The sequence below is a fragment of the Cantharellus anzutake genome (assembly GCF_015039405.1).
Source record: "Cantharellus anzutake strain C23 chromosome Unknown EI90scaffold_84, whole genome shotgun sequence".
Classification (NCBI taxonomy): Eukaryota; Fungi; Basidiomycota; class Agaricomycetes; order Cantharellales; family Hydnaceae; genus Cantharellus; species Cantharellus anzutake.
Genome location: NW_024067034.1, coordinates 199925 through 216867, shown reverse-complemented (window position 1 = coordinate 216867; position 16943 = coordinate 199925). Strand labels below are relative to the sequence as shown.

At 50.8% G+C, this 16943-nt stretch overlaps 1 non-coding gene across 1 annotated transcript; it reads left to right on the top strand.

The window, feature by feature from the left end:
• Positions 1-7864: 7864 nt before the first annotated feature.
• On the top strand, positions 7865-7937 carry EI90DRAFT_t237. The gene has a single exon. It is a non-coding gene; the product is annotated as a tRNA-Tyr (tRNA).
• The last annotated feature ends 9006 nt before the right edge of the window (positions 7938-16943 follow it).

Here is a 16943-nt window from a genome sequence, read left to right as displayed (position 1 = left end):
AAGTTGATCCAGTGGTTAACCTCCCTGAATGGAGGTAGGACCTCAGGGGCTGGTGCCATAACGTCCTTGAAACATTCACACCACCAATTTCTGAGTGGCACAAATTCAGGGTCTGTCATTGGCAGCCCTTCCAAATGGGAACAGTCAGGAAGCCTGAGGTCTTTCGACCTTGGGCTTGGCCAGTGATTGGGCCACTGGGTGGTGTCCACGTCTTTTTGAGCAGACATGGCAAGTACATGTGGTGAAGGGGTTACAGCCTTCGCTGTATTGTGTCATGCCATCTGTTTAGATGACAGCTCAGTTCTTGGTGCATGGGGAAGTTTGGGGCAAATGTGTGCAGCAGCCCCCATGGAAGTTTTTCCCCATTCTGTTAGGACATCAAATGTTTTGATGTTGCCCATCTTTATGTGGACAGTGTGGTTTTCGAAATTGAGGGAGGCTCCAGTGACATTCAGCCAAGGAGCTCCGAGAATGGTGTCATAGCAGTCAATGTTAACGATGTCAAAGTAGTGAGTAGTTGTAACCCCATGAATGGTTACAGGAGTATTCGTGCCATACATTATGCATGATTGACTGTTTTTGGTCCCCATTTGGAGAACCAAGGGGTTTGGCAACTCAAGCAGTGGAATGTGCACTGCTCAGACAAAATCTGGAGATAAGGCATCTGTCTCAGCACCACTATCAAATAGGACAAAAGCGTTTACCCCAGCAATGTTAACCTTGCTGGTGAGCATCCACCTTAAATCAGCACTGCAGTTTTCAGGGTATTTACCTGCCTCTCGCAAGATTCTAAACTTCATGTCGAATATTGGCAGGGTTTTCTTCAGGAGTTTGTTAGGCACTGAAGAGCTCGTCACACTTTGCGTTGATGGTTTGGTGGATGAAGATTTAGGGACCGGTATTAAGCCATCCCTTTTGTAAGATTTTACTGCATCATCGACAAGCTCAGCCACTGTTAGAATGGGCGGATTCGGACAACTCCGGAATGGAATCGGAGACTTAGCGTGGAAGGACCTCAGCCTCAGCGACTCAGGCGGAGCGCTGTGCCATTGCTGGTTGTCCTAGGGGTCCCTAATTTCGGATCTAGCAGAGGGAAAGTCTCTTGGGGGGAATTCATGTCGATTTCGGACTGAGGTTACAAGTTACTATGTACATTGTATATAAGGAGGGGTCCGGAATCAAAAGGAGCGAGGGTAGGACGAAAGGAGACAAAGGGAGATGGAAAGGGGAACAACACCGAGGGTCAAGGGTTTGACTCAATGGTGTTTCTCAAAGGAGGAATGAAGGGCCATGGCCCAAGGAGGAAGGAAGGAGGTTGGGAGTGGGGAATGGCTAGCTGACTGAATAGAAAGGAAGCAGCAGCCCAAATAGGAATGAGGGAGAATAGCGGAACTGAATGGGACAATGCAATAGTTGCAAGGTCCGAGGTAAGTCCAGAAAGTCCGAACTCGGAAGTTAAACTCCGGAATATTGGCAAACATAATTAAATGGAATGAGCTAACCAATACAATGGGTATAAGCGGAGGTGGGGTCAAAGTCCGAGGTCGGAGCTAAGACCGGAGGTTCCGGAGATGGAGATGCGAACGGGATTCCGGAGTGGAGGTCCGGAGTCGGGAGCATAGGTTTTGCGTACTCGTCTGGAAGGTGTCGAGGTTGGGGTCGGACCCGGAATGTCCTGGAGTCGGACCGAAGGTGGTGTCAGAGCCGGAGGTGGGATAACCTCTTGGGAGTCGGCAAGGAGGAGGTGATGGAAGGGAAGTAGGACACCGGAAGTCAGGTTCGGAGTTCCGGGAGCCCGGAGCGGAGGTCGGGATTGTATGGATATGACCGAGGATGGGAGTGGGGAATGGCCAGCTGACTGAATAGAAAGGAAGCAGCAGCCCAAATAGGAATGAGGGAGTATAGCGGAATTGAATAGGACAATGCAATAGTTGCAAGGTCCGAGGTAAGTCCGGAAAGTCCGAACTCGGAAGTTAAACTCCAGAATATTGGCAAACATAATTAAATGGAATGAGCTAACCAATACAATGGGTATAAGCGGAGGTGGGGTCAAAGTCCGAGGTCGGAGCTAAGACCGGAGGTTCCGGAGACGGAGACGCGAATGGGATTCCAGAGCGGAGGTCCGGAGTCAGGAGCTTAGGTTTTGCGTACTCGTCTGGAAGGTGTCGAGGTTGGGGTCGGACCCAGATTGTTCCGGAGTTGGACCAAAGGTGGTGTCCGAGCCGGAGGTGGGATAACCTCTTGGGAGTTGGCAAGGAGAAGGTGACGAAAGGGAAGTAGGGCTCCGGAAGTCGGAGTTCGGAGTTCCGGGAGCCCGGAGTGGAGGTCGGAATTGTATGGATATGACAGCCACAATCTGCTCATCAGATGGCAGTTTGTCTGCCTGCTGAGCAGATGCTAATTTAATAGAGAAATTTTCGTCTGTGGGATCCATGAACATCATCGCACCAATGAAAATGTCGGCATCCACCTCTATGTACTCCTCCTCCACCTCAGCAAGGAGGTTGGGATCGTATGGGTCATCCACGAGTTTATCGTCAAACGTTTCATTGTTGGGCATATAATCCTGCACCTCTGCAGGATCTTCAACACCTTCCGGTTCTTCTACAGGCTCTGAGTGTCAGAGACTGGGTCGAGACGAAGGAGTGTCTCCGTGATGGAGGGCTTCGGCCTCAGCGACTTATGCCAGGAGCGCTGTGCCTAGTAAACACGTCTGTGCTCTAACTTACTAACTGGCCACCAGAACTGAAGAGGGTAAACTCTAGTCGATTTTATTACTGGGGTGTAACCTATGTACAAGTGTAGTATATATATAGTTACAGCGAGGGCGGGTCCGCAAATGGCGGAGCCGAGCTAACGGGGTTTAGACATTAGCCGATTGAGTATTACCAACAAGTTGGGTTACAGGGTTAGCGGAAAGGCAGGCGATAACCCAGAAACGGAAAGGAGGGATAGGCCCGAAGGTGAGCCTGCAGGGCAAGCAAGTGTATTGCCCAGCGGAGGCAGGAGTGCGCTAGCGGACGTCGGAGCTGTCCGGAAGCCTTCGGAGCTCCATACTTAGGGAGGTGTAGGCAATAAATTGAAAGGAGGGGGTGGTGACCATTGAGGGGTACCGAGGGAGTTGCGGAATATGGGAGCTCCGAGGTTAGTGGAGAAGGAGTGGGAGTAATTGGAGGGATCGGAGGGATCGGAAGTCGATGGCCGGGGATGGATATGACAGTATCCCCTTCTTAGGCCTGAACCCTTGAAGGCCCAGAATTAGCAAGGTGAGGGGAGCTGTACTTACAGAAAAGAAAAAAGAAAATGGAAATGAGGAGTGGAGAGAAAGGAGAGATGAGAGAGGAGTCGGGGTTCCTAAGGGGCTTTGGGTCCAGGCTTATCTGGGTACCGAGAGTGGAACGCTTCGATGAGGTCGGAGGCATGATCGAGTTCCCCAGCAAGGAGCCATTGTGTCTCCTCATTGGTCCCTTCATAACCTAGCCACTTGACCAGGTAGAGCAACTTGTTGCATCTACGTCGGTCGATCTTGGAGTCGAGTATCTCCTTGATCTCGTACTCCATTTCGCCTTCGATTTCTATGGGAGGCAGAGGTGGCTGGTGGTGGTTCGGAATGGTGTTCGGGATGGAGGGTTCGATCTGCGAGACATGGAAAACTGGGTGAATGGCTTGCATGTTTTCCGGCAGGCAGAGGGTGAGGGAGTGAGTTCCAATGCAGGCAATGATCTCGAATGGGCCGGGGTTCTTCTCAGAGAGCTTTTTGGAAGGTCGGGTGGAGTGGAAATACTTGGCCTTTACGTAGACTGAGGTTCCTACTTTGAAAGCTGGGGCAGGACTCTGGCGGGAGTCTGTGGGGCCCTGATAACAGATCTGAGCGAGATGCATTTCCTTGCGAAGGAAGTGATGGAGGGAGTCAAGATCTACGGAGTACTCTTGGGTGCGTACTGATGTTAGGTCTCACTCCGGGTGAACGGTGATGTTCAGATGGTAGCCTTTGTTGGCGAAGAACGGGGAAATGCCTGTGGTGGCATTTGGAGCGTTGTTGTATGCGAACTCCGCAAGAGGCAGGAGTTCGGACCAATTGTCCTGCTGGTAGTTACTGTAGATACACAGGTACTGCTCGAGCGTCTGGTTCATCCGTTCGGTCTGACCATCTCCTTCCAGATGATAACCGGAGGTGAAGTGGAGGCAGATGTTGAGGGCCTTACCAAGTGAACGGAAAAAATGAGAGACAAACTCCGGACCCCTGTCGGAGGTGATGTGGGAAGGAACTCCGTGCTTGGAGAACACATGGAGGAGGAAGAGCTTGGCCAGTTCCGGAGAGGTGATGGTGTCATGGGTAGGGATGAAAATGCACTGTTTGGACAGGCAGTCCACAACAACCAAGATGGAAGTGAATCCGGAAGAGGAGGGTAGCTGTTCGATGAAATCCATGGAGATGGAGTTCCAAGGACGTTCAGGGATGGGGAGTTGTTTGAGTAAGCTGTAAGGCTTATGACAGGGGACTTTGGCATGGGCACAAGAAGTGCAGGAGGATACATAACTCTTGACGAAGTTACAGATGCCCAGCCAGGTATACTCACGACGCACTAGATCCAGGGTCCGGTTTTGACCGAAGTGCCCGGAAAGTTGGTGGTCATGTTTGTCTCGCAAAATGCAGAGACGGAGATCGTTAGAGTCCGGGACGTAAATGCAGTTGTCCAGCCTTAACAGGCCTTCGGCATCAACGGACCAGCGGGAATTGGGGAGGTTGGGGGAAGCGAGATGAGAAGAGATTGTGGTGTCGGAGGAGAGGGAGGCTAGAATGTCTCGATGAAGAGCCTCTGTGTCGACAAGTACGGCTGCTCAGATTACTGTGGCAGCTAGGAACGTAGCTCGTAAGGACGCAGTGAGCTGCTCCGAAGTGAAGACCGGTCAGAAGTTCTGCGGATTGACATGAGCGTAGTCCATATCCCCTTCTTTGGGATAGACATCCCAACGTCTAGTCAACGCATCCGGTTTTACTCCGAGTCTTCCAGGATATCGTTTGGGACCTTTCATTACCTTTCGGTATCATTTGGCACCTTTCGGTGTTTTCCATTATCACTCGGACTTTGACTAAAGTCCTTCCCCTTCCTCCATATATAAATACTTGTAGATTAGAACCTGTTGTACCCCAGACTCCTTCCCAGTCACTCACATGATTTCTCCAAGGTTTAGCTGCAACTTACGTTGCCTCCAAAATCTGTCGAGTGACTGGTACAACTTGCAACACGTGATGTTCCCATGCTAAGTTGTAATGAGTTGTACATAGGTTACGGAATATAATTTTTAGTATTTATGCATGCAGTCATTGCACCCAACCCAACCCATGGAGACTAAGGGAGCACATCCAAGGGTGTGAAGTCAATATCCAGGTGTGCGCGAAGTTGAACAGTTTATATATTACTTGGTTGCCAGTCACCTGTTTGTGCCTGGTGGCATAAGTGGTATAGCGCTAGCTGAGGCTATGCAGCCACTTTTAAGTGGCACATGTTTGATTCTCACTTAGGAAACTTTTTTTTTCATACCCTCCACTCCTTAGTGTACAGAAAACAACCATTTCACACAATTATTCCATGGGAGGGCCTGAAAAAAAGTTTTCCTACATGAGAATCGAACATGTGCCACTTAAAAAAACTGCATAGCCTCAGCTAATGCTATACCCCTTATGCCACTGGGCACAAACAGGTGACTGGCAACCAAGTAATATATAAACTGTTAAACTTTGAGATATTGACTTCACACCCTTGGATGTGTGTCAGGGCACAGCCCCTGACCCCACACACCCTCAGGTACCCTTCCCCCATTTTCTCCTATTTTTCCCTTCACTGTTCCACAATCCCGCATGCATGCAGACCCATGGGAACGTTCTGGGCGACACAGCCATGACCATGGGAACTTTCTGGGCAAGCAGCTCGCCCAGAATCTTCCCATGGGGGGGTGCCAATTATGGAAAGTCGGCAAAGAGCCAAAAACTGTATAGTTCCCGACTCCCATTTGTAGCGGCTTCACAGGAGGTTGAGAAGGTTACCCTTCTTCTCAACTCATTTCCTGTGAAGGCTGGGGCTAGCCCCCTCAGTGAGTTTGAAGATCTCGGACTGGGACTAGATACCCCAGTGACTAGGAGGATCCCCCTGGGCCCGTCGCGGAACAAGGGCTGGGCCCTGACAATGTGCTCCCTTAGTCTCCACAGGTTGGGTTGGGCGCAATGACCACATGCGTAAATACTAAAAATTATATTCTGTAACCTATGTACAACTCATTACAACTTAGCATGGGAACATTGCAAGTTTGTTAGAACTGGGCGAGGGTGGACGATTCCAGAGGGGAACCGGAGATTTAGCAAGGAGGGACCTTGGCCTCAGTGACTCAAGTGGAGTGCTGTGCCATTGCTGTTTGTCCGTTTGGTCCTTAATTTCAGAGGTGGTGAGCAGGAAGTCTCTAGGGGGCATTTCAGGTCGATTTTGGACTAAGGGCCTGAAACGAGTATGTACAAGCACCGGTATATAATGGAGAGGGCGAAAGCACGAGGAAATGAAGAGGGTCCGAATCAGAACAAAGGCATCTGAATGGGAACAAAGGGAAAACGAAAGCAGAACGGTATGAAGGTCATAGGGTAGAACCTGTGGTACATCCGAAAGGAGATAGGGAGGGTGAAGCCCAGAGGGGCAGGAGGATGAGGTGAAGTGGGGATGATGACTAACTGGCTAGAATGGAAAGAAGCAGCAGTCCAAATAAGGATGAGGGGAAAGTGTGAAAGATACATTACAAGCGGCGAAAGTGCTGGGTATGGTCCATGGAGCTCGGAGGTTACGGAGGCAGGGTTGAAAGTCCGAGGAATGTTGGCAATGGTGTTTACGTAGTATGAGGTCACCAATGCAATGGACTTAAGCCAAGGTGGAGTCAAAGTCTGAGGTTGGGACTGTGATGGGATCTTGGAGTGAAGGTACAAGCGGTGTCGGAGTACAGGGTGAGGGACAATGGTGGAAGGTCATAGCTTGGCGGAGGTTCGGCGGAAGACGGTTAGAGGGAAGAGAGAGAAGAGAGGAGCAGGGTGAGGAGTGGGGGAAGATCCAAAGGTGAGTATCGGAGCGGACAGGAGAAAGGTAGGAGAGTGACGGAAGGGTGGAGGTGTTGTGAGGAGTAAGAGGAGGAGGGTGGTGAGAAGAGTGATGTTCGGTCCGAGGTGAGTATCGGAGCGGATGGAGATAGGGTAGGAGAATGACGGAAGGGTGGAGGGGGCATGAGGGGTGAGAGGAGGAGTGGTGTCAGGTCCGAAGGTGAATATCAGAACGGACAGCGGTAGGGTAGGACTCCGGAGGTGGAGAAGATGGGGGTCTGGGAGTCGGATCGGGGTTGGGTATGTATGGATATGACAAAGTTGTACCAGTCGCTCAGCAGATTTTGGAGGCAACATAAGTTGCAGCTAAACCTCGGAGAAATCATGTGAGCGACTGGGAAGGAGTCTGGTTGTACCCTAGTTCTAATCTCGACTAAAAGTTACCCCAAGTTCCTCTATGAGTGAATCCCGACCTCTTCCTACAAGATACCTCAGACACATGAAATATAAGGACTAACTGAGACATAACGGAGGCACAGCGCTCCCTCTGAGTCGCTGAGGCTGTGTCCTTCTTAGAGCCTCCTGTACCACCCAGCAGACCCGGGCTTCCTGGAGAAGCTTCAGTTCACTACCGGAGCTCTCAGATCCCCTCTAGTTGAGCCCTGCCTGCATTCGGACTCATGCACTTTTCCCTTGTGTGGGGTTTTTGACAGTTAGGGTCACATGTGGATCACAGGCTCAATCCAATGTGAAGGGGGTGTGTTAGAAACCACCTCTGCCTAATGCGGGCATTTAGTGTAATGGTAACACACTCAAGGTACCTATGCAGGGCTCTGTGGTTCGACTCCCAGAATGTCCATATTTTATGCATTAAGGTTCCTGAGACCACATGTACAAATTCCAACAGCTTTCAACGAACTACCCCCCAGAAGCCATGGGACCATGCTATCAACCTTGCCCCAGATGCCAAACTCCCATGGGGGAAGACATTCCCACTGTCCCCAGCTGAACAGAGAGAACCTGGCAAATGGGCAGATCCGCCCATCTAAATTGTTAGAGACTGGAGCGAGATGAAGGAGTTGTCTCCGTGGCAGAGGGCTTCGGCCTCAGTGACTCAGACCAGGAGCGCTGTGCCAAGTTACATGTCTGTGCCCTAATTTACTTACTGGCAACAAGAACTAAAAAGGGGGATCAACTCTAGTCAATTTTATCACTGGAGTGTAACCTATCTACAAGTTAAGTATATATAGTTACAGCAAGGTGGTCCCATGAATGGCAGGACCGAGCAGGGTGGAGCTAACGGAGTTAAACATTAGCTGACTGAATATTACTGACGAGTCGGGTTATGGGGTTAGTGGAATGGCAGGTGATAACCCAGAAATGGAAAGGAGGGATAGGCCCAAAGGTAGGCTTGCAGGGTAAGCAAGTGAATTGCCCAGTGGGGGTGGGAGTGCGCTAGTGGACGTCGGAGCTGTCCGGAAGCCTTTGGGGCTCCGTACTTAGGGAGGCATAGGTAATATATTGAAAAGAGGGGGTGGTGACCATCAAGGGAGCAGAGGTAATCCGGAAGGGTCGGAGGTAGTGGAAGACGATGGCCATGGATGGATATGACATAAATCCCCTATGGGGGCCCCAGTGTTCTTTGTAAAAAAGAAGGATGGATCCCCCCGGCTTGTCCAAGACTACCATAAACTCAATGAGATCATGGTTAAGAACTCCTACCCCTCCCCCTTGTCTCTGACATCCTTGCTCGCCTCCGCAGTGCCAAGTGGTTCTCCACCCTTGACCTGCAGTGGGGGTTTAACAATGTCCGCATCAAGGAAGGAGATGAATGGAAGGCAGCCTTTGCAACCAACAGAGGGTTGTTTGAGCCAATGGTAATGTTCTTTGGGTTGTGAAACTCCCCCACCACCTTCCAAACTATGATGAACGACAGGGTTATCGCCTGCCTTTCCGCTAACCCCATAACCCGACTCGTCGGTAATATTCAATTGGCTAATGTCTAAACCCCGTTAGCTCCACTCCACTCAGACCCACCCTCGCAGTAACTATATATACTACACTTGTACATAGGTTACACTCCAGTAATAAAATCGACTAGAGTTTACCCTCTTCAGTTCTGGTGGCCAGTTAGTAAGTTAGGGCACAGACATGTTTACTAGGCACAGCACTCCTGGCATAAGTCGCTGAGGCTGAAGCCCTCCGTCACGGAGACACTCCTTCATCTCAACCCGGTCTCTGACAGTATTTTATTACTCCCTGACTAGTACACGTCTTGTATGGCACCAAAAGCCCCTTGCACTCGTTCGCAACTACGCACATTAGTTCCCAACTCTGCCTCGCCATCCCCAGAACCCTCACAGCCTGGTCCTAGTCGATTGGTGAGAAACCCAGTTGAGTTTCGAAGCTTTTCTAATCTTCAAACCCCTCTCCCATCGACCCCGATCATGCGCCCCATTAGGAATCGATCACCAGTTGCAGATTCCGACTTCGGAGACACCACGGAACAACCCATAGACCCCATCCACTTCTTTGGACTCGGTTCCGAGGTCCCCAACTTCATCGACCCTCCTCCTGCTGATCCTCCCATCCCCACTGTCCCAACCACCGACGATGCCGAACCCATCCCCAACGTGGCTATTGCACAATTAGCCCAAGCCATTGCCAGCTTGGCTCGTCACACCGGTCGTCCACCACCTCCACCATCCTCTGCTCTCCGGACCAAGGTCCGTGAGCCCGAACAGTTCGATGGGAAAGATCCCCGAGAACTCCGAGTATTTCTGGTCCAATGCGAACTCAATTTCCAGGACCGTCCCCTCGCTTTTGCTAGCGACCGTGCTAAGGTCATCTTTGCGCAGTCCTACCTCAAGGGAATGGCCCTCGATTGGTTCGAGCCGGATCTATTATTCGACCAAAATTCTACTCTTCATCCACGATGGATGAATAACTACCAAGAGTTCGTCAACGAACTTCAAACCAACTTTGGTCCTCACGATCCTGTGGGCGATGCCGAAGTTCAACTAATGACCCTGGACATGAAGGACAGGCACCACATCAATAAATACATCGTCGAGTTCAACCAACACGCCTCTCAACTTCATGGTTACAGAGAAGCTGCGCTTCATCGTTTTTTCTATAATGGATTGCCGGAACGTATCAAAGACGATATTGCCAGAGTAGGTAAACCTTCTACTCTTTCGGAACTTCGCACCTTGTCACAAACTCTTGATGCATGCTATTGGGAGCGTAAATCTGAAGTTACATGTCATGCGAAACCTTCCTCCTCTAACGTTTTCGACAAGTCCAACACCGCTTCTTGTTCCGACCCCGTCCCTTCCTCCTCTTTCAACTCCGCTTCCGATAGCAAGCCTCCGAAGGACAACAAGAAGTCTGAGGCCAGCTCCGCTAAACCGGACCTTTCGTCTAAACTCGGAGACAACGGCAAGCTCACACCACAAGAGCATAAGCGTTGGCTCGACGAGAAAATTTGATGTTCTGCGGTCCATCTGGCCATATGGTCAAGGATTGCCCCAAGTCTTCTTCTCGTGCATCTAAGGCCCGTTCGGCCCAGACTGAGGAGCAAGGATCCGCTTCCACAGAAGCAAAAAATTAGTCCGCACCCCCGTGGACTCCGCATGGACTGGGGGTTGCGATCCTTCCTTCTGTGCACTCAAAGAAGTGCGTTTAAACGTGTCTTCCATCTCCAACTTATCCTCCCTCCATATTCCCGTTTCTTTTTCTCTCTCAAATGGTCTATTTTCCCCTCTCAATGTTGACCCCCAGTTAATGTTCTACCCATTGTAGATAGTGTTGCTGATGTACCACTCTCTCCTCCGCCTCCTCTGACTACTTCCATAGATCGATCCACCTCTCTCCGTTTCTCCTCTTTCTCTTCTCCTGTTCCTTCTCCTCCGTCCAATAATAGGACACAAAATAAACTTTTTCGCTCCTATGAGAACATACCCACACTCATAGACTCTGGGTCTTCAGACTGCTTCATCGACGACACATTCGTAAAGAAGTTGGCCTTGAAGACATACCAGATTAAACCCCTACAACTATGCCTATTTGACAGTAGCACCAACTCAATCATAACCCGTGCCGTTGATATTCCCCTCCGCTTCGCTTCCGGAAACATCACCCCCACGACTTTCTTTGTCACATCACTGGATGGATCTTGTTCCTTAGTCCTAGGACACAACTGGCTTACCCACTACAATCCGTTGATTGACTGGGTCTCAAGCAGTATTACGTTCCGAACTTCCAAACCTACCAAGACAGTTACTCCGAGCTCTCCCCCATCATCTCCGGTACTATTGCCGTCGTCCGACATCCAACCATCTGATGTTTTGCCAGCACCTCAGTCACAGGCTCCCATTCCTCCATTACCATCTATCGAGTTCGTCAGCTGTTCCGCATTCGCAAAGGCTTGTCAACTCGAAGGATCGGTATCCTTCAGCCTAACCATCCCTTCCGAGGAAAGCTGCTTGAGGGCTGCCTCATCCCACACCGAGTCCGTTGACCTCTCAGCCATTCCGAAGGAGTATCACGAGTTCGTGGATGTGTTCAGTAAGAGCAAAGCCTCGACGCTGGCACCGCACCGTGAGCACGACCTAAAGATCGACCTTGAGGAAGGCACTTCTCCTCCCTTGGGTACTATGTACTCTCTCTCTACTTCGGAACTCAAGGCCCTCCGGGCGTTCTTAGATGAACACCTGGCCTCCGGGTTCATTCATCCTGCCACTTCCGCTCACGCAGCACCGGTCCTCTTCGTCCGCAAGAAGGACAGATCCCTCCATCTTTGGGTTGACTTCCAAGGGCTGAACAAGATCACCAAAAAGGATCGCTACCCACTCCCCTGCATCTCCGACCTCCTTGACGCACCTAGCTGTGCCATGGTCTACACCAGACTTGACCTCCGGCATGCTTACCACCTGGTTCGCATTGCAGCAGGTGACGAATGGAAGACCTCCTTCTGCACGCGCTATGGTTCCTATGAGTGGCTTGTCATGGCATTCGGTCTTACAAATGCACCCGCGGCCTTCCAGCGATTCGTCAACACGATCTTTGCCGACCTCTTGGACGTTTCTGTGGTAGTCTACCTAGACGACATCCTTACCTACTCGGAAGACATGGCTTCACATCAGGAGCATGTCCAAGAAGTTCTTAGGAGACTCCGCAAACATGGCCTATATGCCAATCCGAAGAAATGTGAGTTTCATACGGACACTACGGAATATCTTGGATACTGCCTCTCTCCCTCCGGACTCACCATGTCCATCGAGAAGGTTAAAGCCATCCAAGATTGGTCTGAGCCCCGTAAAGTCAAGGATGTCCAATCCTTCCTTGGCTTCGCTAACTTCTATTGGCGTTTCATCCACCAATACTCCGACATTGTGGTCCCCTTGACGCGCCTCACGTGTAAAGGAGCCCCCTGGTTATTCTCTGACGATTGTTGCTCTGCTTTCAACACCTTGAAAGAAGCCTTCACTTCTGCTCCTATCCTCACACATTGGCTACCTGACGCCCCCCTCATTGTAGAAACCGACGCCTCCGACTACGCAATCTCTGGAATCCTGTCCATCCGCTGTGATGACAGAGAGATTCACCCTGTCGCTTTCCGCTCTAGAACACTCTCGGCACCAGAGCTCAATTATGACACCCATGATAAGGAACTGCTCGCCATTCATGATGCATTCCGATCGTGGCGTCATTACCTGGAAGGTTCAGGAACCCCAATCGACGTCGTCACCAACCACAAGAACCTCGAGTATTTTTCCACCACCAAACTCTTGACCCGGCGGCAAGCCTGCTGGTTGGAGTTCCTCTCCCAGTTCCACATGACTGTCCAATTCCATCCTTAATGGGGAACCGAGGTGTCGGGTCAAGAAGGGCAGAGTAAGAGGATGAATGGGAACGAGAAATGGGTAAGAGGACGTTAGCCAACTGAATGGAAAGAAGATGACAGTCGTACTATAAATGGAAGGTGACTAATTTGTGATGACGTGAGTGGGATCACCAGAGGATGCGGGTAGCTCCGAAGGCGGAGTTACATATCTGAAGGATGTTGGGTGACTCCAATAAATGAAATGGGAGGGGGAATGGTTTAGAGGTATGTCATGGGATGTCAGAGATCCGTCGGGAGGTCGGAGCAAATCCGGAGTCTCCAAATGTTCTGACTCAGGACCGAGCTTCCAGGATGGGAGTGGCCAAGGTAAAGTGTGCTGCAAGCCAGGCCGGAGCTGAGACAGTTGGGAAGGGAGGTGACTTGGGGAGTGGGGAGTTATGGTGTAGGGGATGATGAGGTTGTTAGGAAGGTGTGATGAGGTGGGAGAGCATGGGGTCGGGATTCCGGGATATGACACTAACCACCAGGCTTCCAACTGTCAGAGACCAGACTTGAGACAAAAGAATGTCTCCGTAACGGAGGGCTTCAGCCTCAGCGACTTCTGCCAGGAGCGCTGTGCCTAGTGACACGTCCGTGCCCTAACTTACTGACTGGCAATTAGAACCTAGGGGGAACTCTAGTTGATTTTTCTACTGGGGCGTAACCTATGTACAAGTGGGATATATATATGGTTACAGCGGGGACGGTTCCGCAATTGGCGGAGCCGAACGGAGCGGAGCTAACGGGGTTTAACCATTAGCCGACTGAATATTACCGACGAGTCGGTTCACGGGGTTAGCGGAAAGGCAGGCGATAACCCAGAAACGGAAAGGAGGGATAAGCCCGAAGGTGGACTCTGCAGGGCAGGCGAGTGTATTGCTCAGCGGAGGTGGGGGTGCGCTAGCGGACGTCAGAGCTGTCCGGAAGTCTTCGGGGCTCCGTACTTAGGGAGGCGTAGGTAATAAATTGGAATGGGGGGGTGGTGACCATCGAGGGGTACCGAGAGGATTGCGGAATAACGGGGGCTCCGAGGTTAGTGAGGGAGGAGCGGAGTTGGAACGGAGGAATCGGAGGGGCCAGAAGTCGATGGCCGGGGATGGATATGACACCAACAGCCTGTGAGCCATCACCCCCTGAATTCATATTCAGGCCGGACTTACTGCTAATGTCCACATCATGTGGTCTGAAGCAGCCAGATTTGGGTCCTTAGTGCTCTGAGCTACACCCCCTGAAACTTCAGGCCGGCTAATTTAATGCTTGACTTCTGTCAGGGACTGACCTGGGGTCAAGAGTGCCCAGGTATATTGCCCAGGGCTGAGGGCCTGGTAGGGTGTGACACAGGCGTATGTAACAACAGGCCTGAAGCAGACAAGGGTCCCTGGCCACTCAGGCTAAAGTGGGGTGTGTTATTATTATTAACAAGGCTACTTGCCTAAAGGAGCGTCTGGTATGCGGGAGGTCATCCAGTGTGTCCGGGTCCGGGCACGTTGCACTGCAGCCAGGTCAATGGTACATTGATACAAAGGAAGTCATCCATGTGATAAGGAAAGAATAAAGAGGAAAGAGAAGAGAAGAGAGAGAAGAGAAGAAAGAGAAGAGAAGAGAGAAGAGTAAAAGGGGAAGAGGGGGGAGGTCGGGAGGAGCGGATGGTGGGGCACCGGGTCAGGTGGGGCCGGGTCAGGCGGGTGTGCCCTGACAACTTCACATGCCCATCTCACGTGGCAGCAACCGGATTTGGGTGTGCTTGGTGACTTCTGCAGAATGTCCACCATGTTGGAATTTGTCCACATGGTCTCAGGAACCTTAATGCATAAAATATGGACATTCTGAGAGTCAAACCGCAGAGCCCTGCATAGGTACCTTGAGTGTGTTACCATTACACTAAATGCCTGCATTAGGTGGAGGTGGTTTCTAACAAAAGCCTCCTTCAAGAAGACTTCTTCGAAGTCTCTGTAGTGTGCTAGTACCATTTCTTCAAAGGACTGGCTTTTTGCACTACCTTCCTGTGCTTCCTGGGCCAGCCGCTGTGATGGGGTTGTGGTTGCTCTTAGGTCATGTCCCCACTCCGGTGGGATCATGGCTGCATAGATTCCATCCCCCGGTTCTAGGGCCAGCTCCGGTTCTCTTTGGGGTGGTGGCATCAGTTTGGGGCTCCGGCAGGCTGGTGGGCAGCGAGACATGATGACTTTCTGCCAAGCCCAGTCTACTTCCGGGTTGTGGTGTAGCAGCCACGAGTGGCCAATGATTATGGATTGGCAGCCCAGGTTAGTTACCACAAACCAGGCATGTTCTGTGTGTCGGCCAAAGTGGAGGAGGGCCTCTACTTCCTCTGTGATGGACCTGTTTTCGTTTGGGGTCCCATCCACATTGTGAACCGGGATCAGCTGGGGGAGGGGAGAGGTTTCAAGGTTGTGCTTACGCACAAACTCACAACTGATGAACATCCCGGTGGCTCCCAAGTCTAGGAGGGCCGAGGCTGAGACAGAGGCTGAGAAAATGTGCGGTAATTGATCTATAAGCGCTAGCTCAGTCTCAAGCTATATGTGCGAGAACTATAATTGTATTACCTATAAGCGCTAGCTAAAGGCAATATACATATCATGTAAGTTACAGAGTAAAAGGGGATGAAAGAATAAAGGAAGTATCACTGACCTCAGTCTCAAGCTATATGTGTGAGAACTGAGGAAAAAGGAAATAATTCAATGAATGAATGTATCAGTGGCCCGGCATAGGTAAGTCCGAAATAGTAGAAAAAGGAAGTCTTGTGACTGAGTAGTCACATGGTCCAACCAAGTAGGTCAGACTGTAGGATCCAGGAGAATCTGAATCACGAGCAGCTGTGGGAACGTGGCTGTACAGAATGCTCACTCCGCTCCCATAGCACACAGTTCTCCAACAGAGGCAAGGGAGGTAGTGGAGGTCAGCTTTACTGTGAGGTTAAGAGACCTAGGGGAGCACCTAGACAGCACATAGATAGCTGGTGGAGGGACAGCAACCTCATTCAGGGTGTGGTGAAGTTTCCCTTCCCTCGAGTTCAGTGGCATGGTTCTTCTCTTCTTTGCGATCATCCAATACAGCTTAGACTGTCCAAGGGGGCTCCTGGGGCGCTCTTGTACAGTGGTAGTGGGTGGTTGGGGCGGAGTCTTCCCCAGTTGCTTCCCTGAGGGTGCTCTGGTGGGTGCTCTGTTATTTTGGCTCGTTCTGCTGGGGTCGGTCCTCTCAGGAGTGCAGTCCTTTACCGGGCCTAGGATTAGGGCTCCTAGCAGATCGGATGATCTGCGGATATCCGCAACCGCATCCGGAAATTCACGGATCCGGTTTTGGATTTTCAGAGGAAAATATCCGTGGATTTGCGGATTATCCGCAGTTTTATCACATGATTTATTGCTTGCAGATATGCAGGAGATCTGAGGCAAATAAGGGTGAAATTCCCCATATTTACTGTAACTGCTACTCTACTGTGGCTTTTGAGAGGATAATATCCACGGTTTCTAGTCCGCAGATAGGTGGATTATCCATGGATTAAATATATCCCACTTTCCTAGATACCCCTCCTATGTTTCCATATTTTCTCCCAATTTTTTCAAGTCCAATCTAACCACCCAGGCCCGTTATTTCCAAATTTGGCATCTGACACCCATCTTTTGTGCCATTTTCCCCATATCTCTGTCAGTTCTCCACCAATAATCTATAATCCACGGTTGATCCGCATATCCGCAGATTTCTAACTGCCAGATACGGTTTTTGTTTCAAACCTCTAAAAATCCACGGATTGTGATCCGGATCCGGACTGATCCGATCCGCTAGGAGCCCTACCTAGGATCTCCTGGAGGTTCACTGAGGTTGGGCAGCATGGTGTCAAGTCCATGGGTAGGGGGTCAGGGTTGTGGGTTTCTGGGACCAGCTCAGAGGTCTGTGTCATCCAGTAGTGTCTCCACTGGTTGTCTAGGAGGGATGCATCGTGCTTCCAGTCTGCCC